This window comes from Gastrolobium bilobum, unplaced genomic scaffold (assembly GCF_033153095.1).
Source record: "Gastrolobium bilobum isolate Gb01-03AN ecotype WA unplaced genomic scaffold, APGP_CSIRO_Gbil_v1 utg7861, whole genome shotgun sequence".
In the NCBI taxonomy this organism is placed as follows: Eukaryota; Viridiplantae; Streptophyta; class Magnoliopsida; order Fabales; family Fabaceae; genus Gastrolobium; species Gastrolobium bilobum.
In genome coordinates this window covers 72,047-82,627 of record NW_026899330.1, presented here as the reverse complement: position 1 = coordinate 82,627, position 10,581 = coordinate 72,047, and the positions used below count along the sequence as shown (strand labels likewise).

General features: G+C 36.4%; 1 pseudogene; it reads left to right on the top strand.

The window, feature by feature from the left end:
- Window positions 1-4,293: 4,293 nt before the first annotated feature.
- On the top strand, window positions 4,294-6,872 carry LOC133289710 (cation/H(+) antiporter 15-like; annotated as a pseudogene).
- Window positions 6,873-10,581: the final 3,709 nt, after the last annotated feature.

The window sequence follows — 10,581 nt, the reverse complement described above, 5'->3', positions numbered from 1 at the left end:
TTATGTTGTTATGTATCATAACTTACTTGGTTCAGGTTGGTCTTTGCTACGCAGTTCATCCGATATTCATAATGACGATCAAATTCATCAAGAGGAACCTGGCAACTCAGAATTCCATCGAAGTAAAGGATTGGGACCTTGGATGGTTGTTAATCGTCAACGCAGGAGCCGGCAACCTCCTCAGACGGCCGGTGCAGTCCAGCCAGGCGCTGGTTCAAAAACGTTACAAAGGAATAATGATAAGGGAGTTATGACCAGCGATAATCATGGAGATAATCATGGTGATAAGAGAGTTATGACCAGCGATAATCATGGTAATCATGGTAATAAGGGAGTTATGACCAGCGATAATCATGGTAATCATGGTAATAAGGGAGTTATGACCAGCGATAATCATGGAGATAATCATGGTGATAAGGAGGAAATTACGCAATCACGGTTTGCAATCTTAACAGCTGGACCTATTAATGAGGAGGATCATAATCAAATAATTAATTCTGTTACTCCTCATATGGGGGCCCCTCAGTTTGAAATTCCTCAGAAAATATGGACTAAATCCAAAAAGTCCAAAGATACCCCTAGGACTAAATCAACGGTTCCTACTATGCATGCGGCTCATTCTTCAAGCACGGGTAAGAGGTGTCCAGTCCAGAGTGAAAATCGTGAAGATCATACTCCCGTTCCACCATCTCCATCAATTGCTACTCCCATGGCGGTTAGTCCTATGCAAGCAAATCAACATGATCAGGAAAATGGGATGAAAACAGATAGCACTTTGAACCAGAATCAAGAGCAGTTATATGACACATTTCATAAAACTGGTCCTGATATATCAGTTGACAACAGCAGCGACATCCAAAATCCTGAAACCTCAACCATCTCTACGTGCATGGAGGTGGACAGAGTTCACCAGGAAGATATTTCAAGAATGAAGGATGCAAGAACCTTGGAGTCTTGCGTTCAACATAGTTTTTAATGAATTTATTCTTCTGGAACTGTAGGGGAGCAGTGAAACCCCAGTTTCAAAATTCGCTTTTTCTGTTTACTAGGAAATATAAGCCTAGTATTGTAGTGATTCTAGAACCTCGGTGTAGTGGTCAAAAAGCTTCTGACATTATCCGAAAATCTGGGTTTAAGCATGCTTTCGTTCAAGAGGCAGAAGGTTACTCAGGGGGTATTTGGATCCTCTAGAATGATGAGACTGGTCTCGTATTCAGAATCATGTTGATTATCATACCAACTTATCTCTCCAATCTAGAGAAAAGGAGGTTAGGAAGGACCTTGATGCGGTTCTCATACAAGAAGAGATCTTATGGTTTCAAAAAGCCAGGGTGAAATGGATAAATGATGGGGTCCTTAATCGTGATTGGGTGAAATCAAAGACTACTTGGCCCCTTCTGCACGATGATCTGCTATCTAATTTGACTCGTAATCTTTCGGATGACGAAATTTCAAAAGCTGTTTTTAGTATCAATGGGTCAAAAGCTCCAGGGGAAGATGGTTTTCCAGCTGCCTTTTTTCATAAGAATTGGAGTCTTATTAAGACTAATGTTATTAAGGATGTTAACATGATGTTTCAGAATCCCAATCTGATTCACCTTGTGAACTCGACTCTTCTGGTCCTCATTCCAAAAGTAAAGAGACCTGAAAGTGCTAAGCAGCTCAGACCAATCTCTTTGTGCAATGTCATTTATAAAATCCTCAGTAAAATTCTGGTTAACAGAATGAAGCCCCTAATGGAAGAGATGGTGTCTCCCTTCCAAGCTAGTTTTGTTCCTAAACGACATATCCAGGACAACATCATCATCACCCAAGAGCTGATCCATTCAATGCGTAGAATGAGAGGAAGAAAGTGTTTCATGGCAATTAAAATCGACTTGGAAAAGGCTTATGATATGTTAAATTGGGAGTTTGTTCGTAAAATTTTGGATGAAATTCAAATCCCACACTGGTTCACAAATATTATCATGAATTGTATCAACTCTGATAAGGTCTCAGTGCTTTGGAATGGAGCCATTGCAGGTGACTTCCTTCCTTCAAGAGGAGTTCGTCAGGGTGATCCTTTATCTCCCTACATTTTTGTTCTAGCCATGGAAAAATTGTCTCATCTCATTCAAGATGCGGTTGACAATAAGAGATGGAAGCCAATCTCCGTGGGATCAAAAGGTCCTAAGATAGCCCATCTGATGTTTGCTGATGATTTGATGTTGTTTGCAGAAGCTTCTCTAGATCAAATCAAAGTTATAGTGGATTGCTTGGAGACTTTTAGTTCAATGTCTGGCCTAAAGGTTAGTATTCCGAAATCTAGTATTTTTTTCTCGAAAAATACAGATGCTCACATTGCAGATGATATCACAAATGTGTGTGGCTTCAAGCAAACTCACAATATAGGGAGATATCTTGGGTCCATGATGAAACATGGTCGAGTAACCAAAGACCATTATGCTGATGTTGTTGCAAGAATTAGGCACAAGTTATCTGGTTGGAGTAACCAGGTCTTATCTTTTGCCGGTCGAATTACACTTTCCAACTCCGTTATTTCAGCAACTCCTATATTTCAAATGCAACACAGTCTGCTTCCTGTAGCCATTTGTGATGAAATAGAGAAGTTGCAGCGTGCCTTTATTTGGGGTGATAAAAATGGTCAAAGGAGATCTCATCTGGTTGCATGGGATAATATTTGCAAGCCTAAGAGCATGGGTGGCTTAGGGGTGATTAACCTTCGTGTCCAAAATATGGCTTTCTTTCACAAGCTTGCATGGACGATACTTACTTCGCCCGATTCGTTGTGGGTTCGAGTTGTAACAAGTAAATATAAGAGAGGTTTGGATCTTCGGAGGGAAGTAAATCATAAAGCATATGACTCATACTTCTGGAAAAATCTGTGTAGTGTTTGGCCATCTTTTCTTCAAGCAATGCAATGGGAGATTGGAGACGGTAATGATGCATTATTTTGGACAGACAATTGGTTGGGTTTAACTGAGTGTCTTGCCTCTCTGGCTACTCGTACTCCAACTGGTTTGGAGTTGAATCTCCCTGTTAGTGCCTTCGTGAACAGCAATACTGGTCAATGGAACTTTCCCTATATTCGTCAATATCTCAATGATCAAGCTGTTGCAAGGATCCAAGCTGCTCTCATTCCTAGCGCATCGGATGGAAATGACCGCATTATTTGGAGAAATCAAAAGGTTGGCTGCTCTTTAGTTAAAACCGCGTATTATAACATGCTTGGTTTCCCTCTCATGCCGTTGAAAAATTCTTGGACTACCATATGGAAATGGCATGGGCCTCAACGTGTTAAATCTTGTATGTGGATCATAATGCATGGCCGCCTTCTTACTAAAGACCGCACATCTAGATGGAGTGGGGAATCTGGTCATTGTAAAATATGTCCTGGTGAGTTGGAAACAAACCTCCATGTTCTAAGAGATTGTAAGCATGCTAGAAGTGTTTGGAATTCTCTGGTTTCAGCTAATCGGCAAAGCTTATTCTACAGCTTGGATCTTAGAGATTGGGTTGAAAATAATATCTCAAAAGCTTGGAATCAAAGTAATTCAGATGATTGGCGTGATGTCTTTTTTATCTCTTGTTGGTTCATTTGGGGATGGAGGAACAAAAGTGTCCATGATACTAACTTCAAGCATCCAACCCATGGAACGCACATAATTGCTATGTATATAGAGGAAGTTCGTAACTGCATGGGTAGGAAGGCTATGGCTACTACTAGCATTCATCCAACTCGTATGAGTTTATGGAAACCTCCAAGGTTAAATTGGGTGAAGATTAATATTGATGGGGCAGTTGAAAGGAATACTGAGGTGGCTGCTTGTGGTGGGATTATCAGATCTGATGATGGCTCTTGGTTGGGAGGCTTTGAGTATCATATTGGTGCTTGCACTCCTTTAATGGCGGAGCTTTGGGGAACTCTAAAAGGTCTGGAATTGGTTTGGCAACTGGGATTTAAGAAGGTGGAACTAGAAGGAGATGCTTCTGAAGTATTCTCTTTGCTTGCTGATTGCAATGCAGCTTGTCAGCCTCGTATAGTGGCTAAGATACAAGCACTCATCGGTCAGGATTGGGAGGTAACGCTTTCTCATATTCCAAGAGAAGCTAATTCCTGTGCTGATTGGTTAGCCAAGTCTGCTCTTCACAAAGATACTGGATTCTGGAGTCATAGAGTTATGCCGTTTCACCTTGCTCAGTTATTTGATCACGATCTTCAGGGAATCTCCTCTTGTAGGGGTATAGACCCTGGATAGTTATTTTTTGTTTCTGGTTGTTAGTTTGTTTTTGTTTGGGGCTTCGCCCCTTAATGTTATCAAAAAAATTTTTCATCATTGGATCATGATGTTTCTAAGGTGCTTTCTGGTGTGGTAGAAATTCAATGTATCTCAGCCTTTCCAGTAATTGCTTGCTTTCTTGCTGAACTTCAGATACTCAATTCAGAGATTGGGAGGTTGGCCTCTTCTTCTTCATTAGTGTGTGATATTTGCTTCTTTATAGTTGTGACAATAAAGTTTGCTGCAAAATTGTCCTCCACAAAGTCAATAGGAGTAACTATTGGATCTTTGGCATCCTCCACTCTTCTTATCTTGTTCATAGTGTTTGTAGTTCATCCCGCTGCATTATGGGCAATTCAACGCACACCAGAGGGGAAACCTGTTCAGGAAATGTATATTTGTGGGGTTCTTATAACACTAATGTTCTGTGGATTCATGGGTGAATTCCTTGGCCTAAGTGCACTTGTTGTATCTTTCATGGTGGGGTTGGCTATACCAGATGGTCCACCACTAGGAGCAGCATTGGTAGATAAGCTTGACTATTTTGTTTCAGTAGTGCTCACACCTACCCTTTTTGCCATAGTTGGATTAAGGACAGATGTTTATGCCATACAGAAGTTGAAGAATTTGGGTGTAATTCAGTTAATTATTTGGATTGCTTTTTGTGGGAAAATTGTTGGGGCTTTGTTGCCTCTCCTATTATGTAGGATGCCATTTCGAGATGCCCTTTCTCTTGGACTTATACTGAACTGCAAAGGCACTGTTGAATTGGCCTTGTTGATTAACTTGAAATTGGAAAATGTAAGCCACTTTTTTCATTCATGTGCACATTACAACTTTTAATAGTTTGTATTCTGCAAGCTTAATTAAAGCGTGCTCTTTTTATGAATTTGCAGGTCATAAATGATGAATGCTTTGCAATTGTTGTTCTTACTTTAGTGCTTGTAACTGGTATTGTGGCACCTATTGTGAGAGCACTATATAATCCTTCTAGGAGGTTTCTTGCTTACAAAAGGAGGACAATTTTGCATCACCCCAATGATGAAGAACTGCGTATACTAGCTTGCATACACAATCATGATAATGTCTTGGCTATTTTGAATCTCCTTGCTGCTTCTAATCCCACTGAAGCAAAAAACATTGATTTAATTGTACTCCATCTTGTTAAGCTTGTAGGGCGTGCTTCTGCTCTACTTGTTGCACACATGCCACGCGAAAATCCTAGTAAACGTGCTACTCAATCTGAAAGAATTTTCAATTCATTCTACAAATTTGAACATGAATACAAGAGCAAGGTCACACTCCATTGCTATAAGGGCATTTCTCCCTATGCTACAATGCACAATGATGTCTGCTACTTGGCCCTTGAAAGGAGAACAACTTTTATAATTATACCTTTTCATAAGCAGTGGATAATTGGAGGGACAACTGAGTCATCCTTAGCCTTCAAGCAGCTCAACAAGACTGTTCTAGAGAAAGCTCCTTGTTCAGTTGGGGTCCTCATTGATCGTGGCAATCAGAAGAAATTTTGGTGTGGCTATATGAATGAATCAATATATCAAGTGGCTGTGATCTTCTTTGGGGGTGCAGATGATAGAGAGGCACTTGCATATGCAAGACGCATGTTGGATCAACCTAATGTACATATTACTCTCTTTCAATTTTCATCTTCAACAGAGATTGTTGGTGGTACAGAAAGGAGCAAAATGCTTGATACCAATACCTTGAGTGAATTTAGGCTCAATGCCTTCAGGAATGATAGAGTTTCTTACAAAGAAGAGCTGGTAAAGAATGGAAAGGATGTGCTTTCAGTTTTTGAATGCATGGAGAGTTTTTATGACCTTGTCATGGTTGGGAGGAGGCATGCAGATTCACAGCTAATGTCTGAACTCAGACAATGCAACAATGGAGAGTTGGGAATTGTTGGAGAGATCCTTGCCTCAAATATTGGAGCCAAAACATCAATTTTGGTGATGCAACAACAAACCAGATTTTGGGGGTCACGTGATCCAGAGGAATCCACACATTTGATAAGAGAAAAAGATATAAGTATTTGACAGCAACAATCATATGTATAGAACTAGCATTTTTTGGATATTTATCATGTATCACTCTTATGTGCTTCCAAATTTACTTTGATCCCTTCTTTGTTTTCATTTTCCCTTTTTCCCTTGGCATTGTTTTTGCTCATTCTTAAGTGAATTATAAATGATCCAGAGGAATCCACACATTTGAGAAGAGAAAAAAATATAAGTATTTGACAGCAACAATCATATGTATAGAACTAGTATTTTTTGGATATAGATCGCTTCCAAATTTACTTTGATCTCTTCTTTGTTTTCATTTTCCCTTTTTCCCTTTGTATTGCTTTTGCTCATTCTTAAGTGACTTCATTTACTAACAAGAAAAATGATGAATTATAAATGTTAGATATTTATGTCCACTTTACCCAATACTTATTCTATTTTTTATGGCTTAAAAATTGATTCACAGAATAAATTGATATAATAGTCCAGTACATTAATTGGATAAAATCAAGAAGCACTTCTTCTGTGTTAAAAACAGGTGAAAACAATCTTGGTCTACCAAACATACACCACTTTTTTATGTAACTCCATGAGAAAAATTAATTTAAAACCTGCTTGGCCAAATAGTTGGCTGGTTTTTGGAAGCAGAGACAAATTATACATAAATTTCTGTCTCCGTATATATACAAATAAAACTGGTTTTGCTAGAACATTCTTTTATTAAATTAAAAAATCATATGAAGTAACATTCTCTTGTTGGTCCATCCTTGCAAGGGTATGGAAACAAAATAAAATACATGACATTTAAAAAAGTTTATGTTGTAAAAGAAAAATGAAATTACCAAAACACCGTATCACGTTATCTATAAATAAATAAAATCACTCCCTATTAATAAGCCATAACCAGTAAAGCAATCCTTATACATAACCTTACATTTACATATTTGTAGAGGGACTATTTTTCGGATTCAAACACGGGAGAATTTAAGGAGAGAAATATTAAGAATTACTTATTTTCCCTTAGTATTAAAAGTAACCCTCTTTCTATCCAATTTCTTAACCCTCCATTTTTTTAAAAGGTAAAATTATAAAAATATCTTATTAACTCTTTATTTTTCTCTCTTGTCATAATTTTAACGTGCAAATAAGGAAAAGAGAATACTTTTTATTTTTCTTTTCTTCCCTCGTAAATCCCCTTTCTTTCCTTCCCTTTTAAACTCCAAAACAAAACTTAAAACGCGGGATTGATCTTGCAAGCCCTGTGTTTAGACTAGACATAATTTGGATGGAAAAAGCTGCCTATATTTTGTTGTTGTGATTGAATTGGCAATGGTGTTAATAAGTAAGACCGTTACTCGGCCGGGTCTAACAATCATTAGATTAAATTAGTCTCGTCACTTGAATCTGTTCGAAAATTATTTGGGAAGGATATTGTAACAATCAAGTTGTATTACTATTATGTTACTATCAATCAATCTCATCGTTAGATCGATTATATGGATCTAACGGATATATTTAATTTTATCTTTGTATGATTATAATTCCCCATATTTAAAGTGAAAACATTAAATATGGAAAATCATAACCATACAAATGTATAAATAAATATAAAATATTAAATTTGAAAAATCATGACCATATAAAGATGAAAATAAATATAACCGTTGGATCAATATAATCGATTTAATGGTGAGATTGATTAGTAGTAATATGGTAGCAACACAACTTGGTTGTTATAATACCCTTCTCCAAAATAAATAAGAGAGTAATTTTCCCCTTTAATTCTAAAACACATTGTTTTAGGATTGAAAAACAAAAAATATAACATATTTAACAAAAATTACCTTTAACCTGTAATATAAACATTTTCAAGATGCCTGATGTAACATCTCCAGCCTCGAGCCGGTTCAATTAACATGCATATGATACTTAACAGAAACAGCAGAAGACTTAACTTACGAAAATACGAACTATCTTTTTCTTTTTCTTTAATCCTTTTTCACATTACATATCACATTGCATACTTCTTCTAATTTAATTCTTATTTTACGGAGACGAAAATCGAACAGAATAACCTCTGTAAATCGGACAACTGGGGATTTTCCAATCCCACTCTCAAGAGTTCCTGATAGACAGTTTAAACAATATATATTTCCAGAAGTACCAGTCATGCAAATATACTCAGATACCCATCTATGGGCGCATGCTGAACTTGGCTCCGTGCCACAAATCTAATAGCATGCAATCCAATACATAACATAATTGAATACTACATAGTCATATCATCATGCCTGAATACATAAATGTACATGTATCGAATATGAACACTATGCAACAATACATCTTTTCCAAAAATACGTCTAAAACAAATAGTAGCATCCGACCACCCAGAACTCCACATCCTCGTACTAGTACCTCTAATCCAAGATTCATTAATTGATATATACGACACCGTTCATCTCTACAATACTATTCATGTATGCGTCACTATTCACGTATACGACACTATTCAAAAATACGGTATTTTTAATTTTCCAAAATACATTTTCACCGTTAAAATTCTCATCTAAACACTTTTCTCAACATGAGCTAAACCTGAATTAAGCTCTAACATGCTCAATCAATCCAAATCTTTAAAATGAAAACCTATATTCAATCTTTCTCAAAACTCAAAGAAAACAAAGATTTCTTAACATGAACTTACCTGGAATGAAAGGGGAAGCTTGCTTCAAGCTCCCATGGCTTCAAGCTCCATCAAAACCCATATTTTCCATGAAATTCGAAATCTTTGGGGGCGAAGATCTCTCTCTACAGTGAACCCCACATGAAGATATGGGTACCAATGTGTTCATCTTGAAATTTCTCACAAGTTTGACTTTGGAACGGAGTGATTTGGACGTCTCTAGCTCAAGTTGTGAATTTAGGAAGATTTTTATTCAAAACCTCCATTTTCATTTTATTTGCCTCTGTCGCTGCTGTCCGTGGAAGACGACGATGACTAGGAGTGTTTTGAAGTTTTTCACTTATATTAGTTAAGTGAAATTCAACTGGTTAAATACTTATTTATTTAGTCACCTCTATTCATTACCAAATTTTACCCAATGGACTAGAATATTTTTCTAGTTATGTTTCTAACTTTACTTTCACTTTTTGGATAACTTAGTTTACCCGTATTTTTATCCCTTAACTGTCATTTTAACTCTTTTTTCACTAAATGTGACTTTATTTCTTTTTCTTTATAATTATCCTTCAATATTAAATCCATAAATAAATGTGAGGGTCATTATACCTGAATTTTTTTAAAATAAATTTAAAATTAAATCATTTATTGGCACTCGTTTATATCAATACTAATTTGCTTCTTCTTTTTTCTTGGTCTTGCTATATTCAGTACTTGCGTAAATCGAAAGGGAAAAAGAAAAATGTATATGTAGTTTCATAGTTCAACTTTTTTTCAGTTTCAAATATAAAAAATGCTACGAATTATTGCTAGATTGAACCATGCTTAAAGTAAGTGGCATAGGATATTCACACTCGGGATGTGATTGCACCATTTAATAATATTATGATTTATGACATGGGATTTGAAAGTCGTCTCTAGAACCCTGTTTATCACCAATTGAATTTTAATTTACATCTAGCACTAGCTGCATGAGCACCAATGCAGCATGAGCTGGAAAACGCTGTATCAAGAGGATAAATAGAATAATAGATAATAGATTCAAAGCTATATAGGGCTCTACTTCTCAGTATCATATTTGGATAAAGAAAGACAGGCAGAATCCACTCAAGGCTTAGTACAATACTGCTTAAACAATTTCTTGAAGACAAATCAATAGTAGCTATTGTGTCTATCTATTTAGCTACTAGAAAACAAAAGGAAAAGAAGAAAAAACAGAATCTTCCTGGAGCCAATCAAATTATATTAATCCTAATTTGGTGAAACAACGATTTGCATTTACTGAAAAAGACAGAAACCAGCTATTCTCTGCAGGTAAAGTTAACAAGTATTAAAAAAGAAAATAGTAAATATCTTTTTTGGTTCTCAGCAAATTTTATGATACCCGCTTTAGTTCCTAGCAAATAAAAATGCTATTTGTGGTCCTAAGAAATTCAAAATGGACCCATTTAGTTGAAATCGTGGTCTTTCACAAATTCAAAAAAAATCCACAATAATCCCTCAAAAGGATTAAAACGAATACACTTTGAATTTTTTAAGAACCACGAATAGTCTTTTTATTTGCTAGAGACTAAAGCGAATATCGTAAAATTTG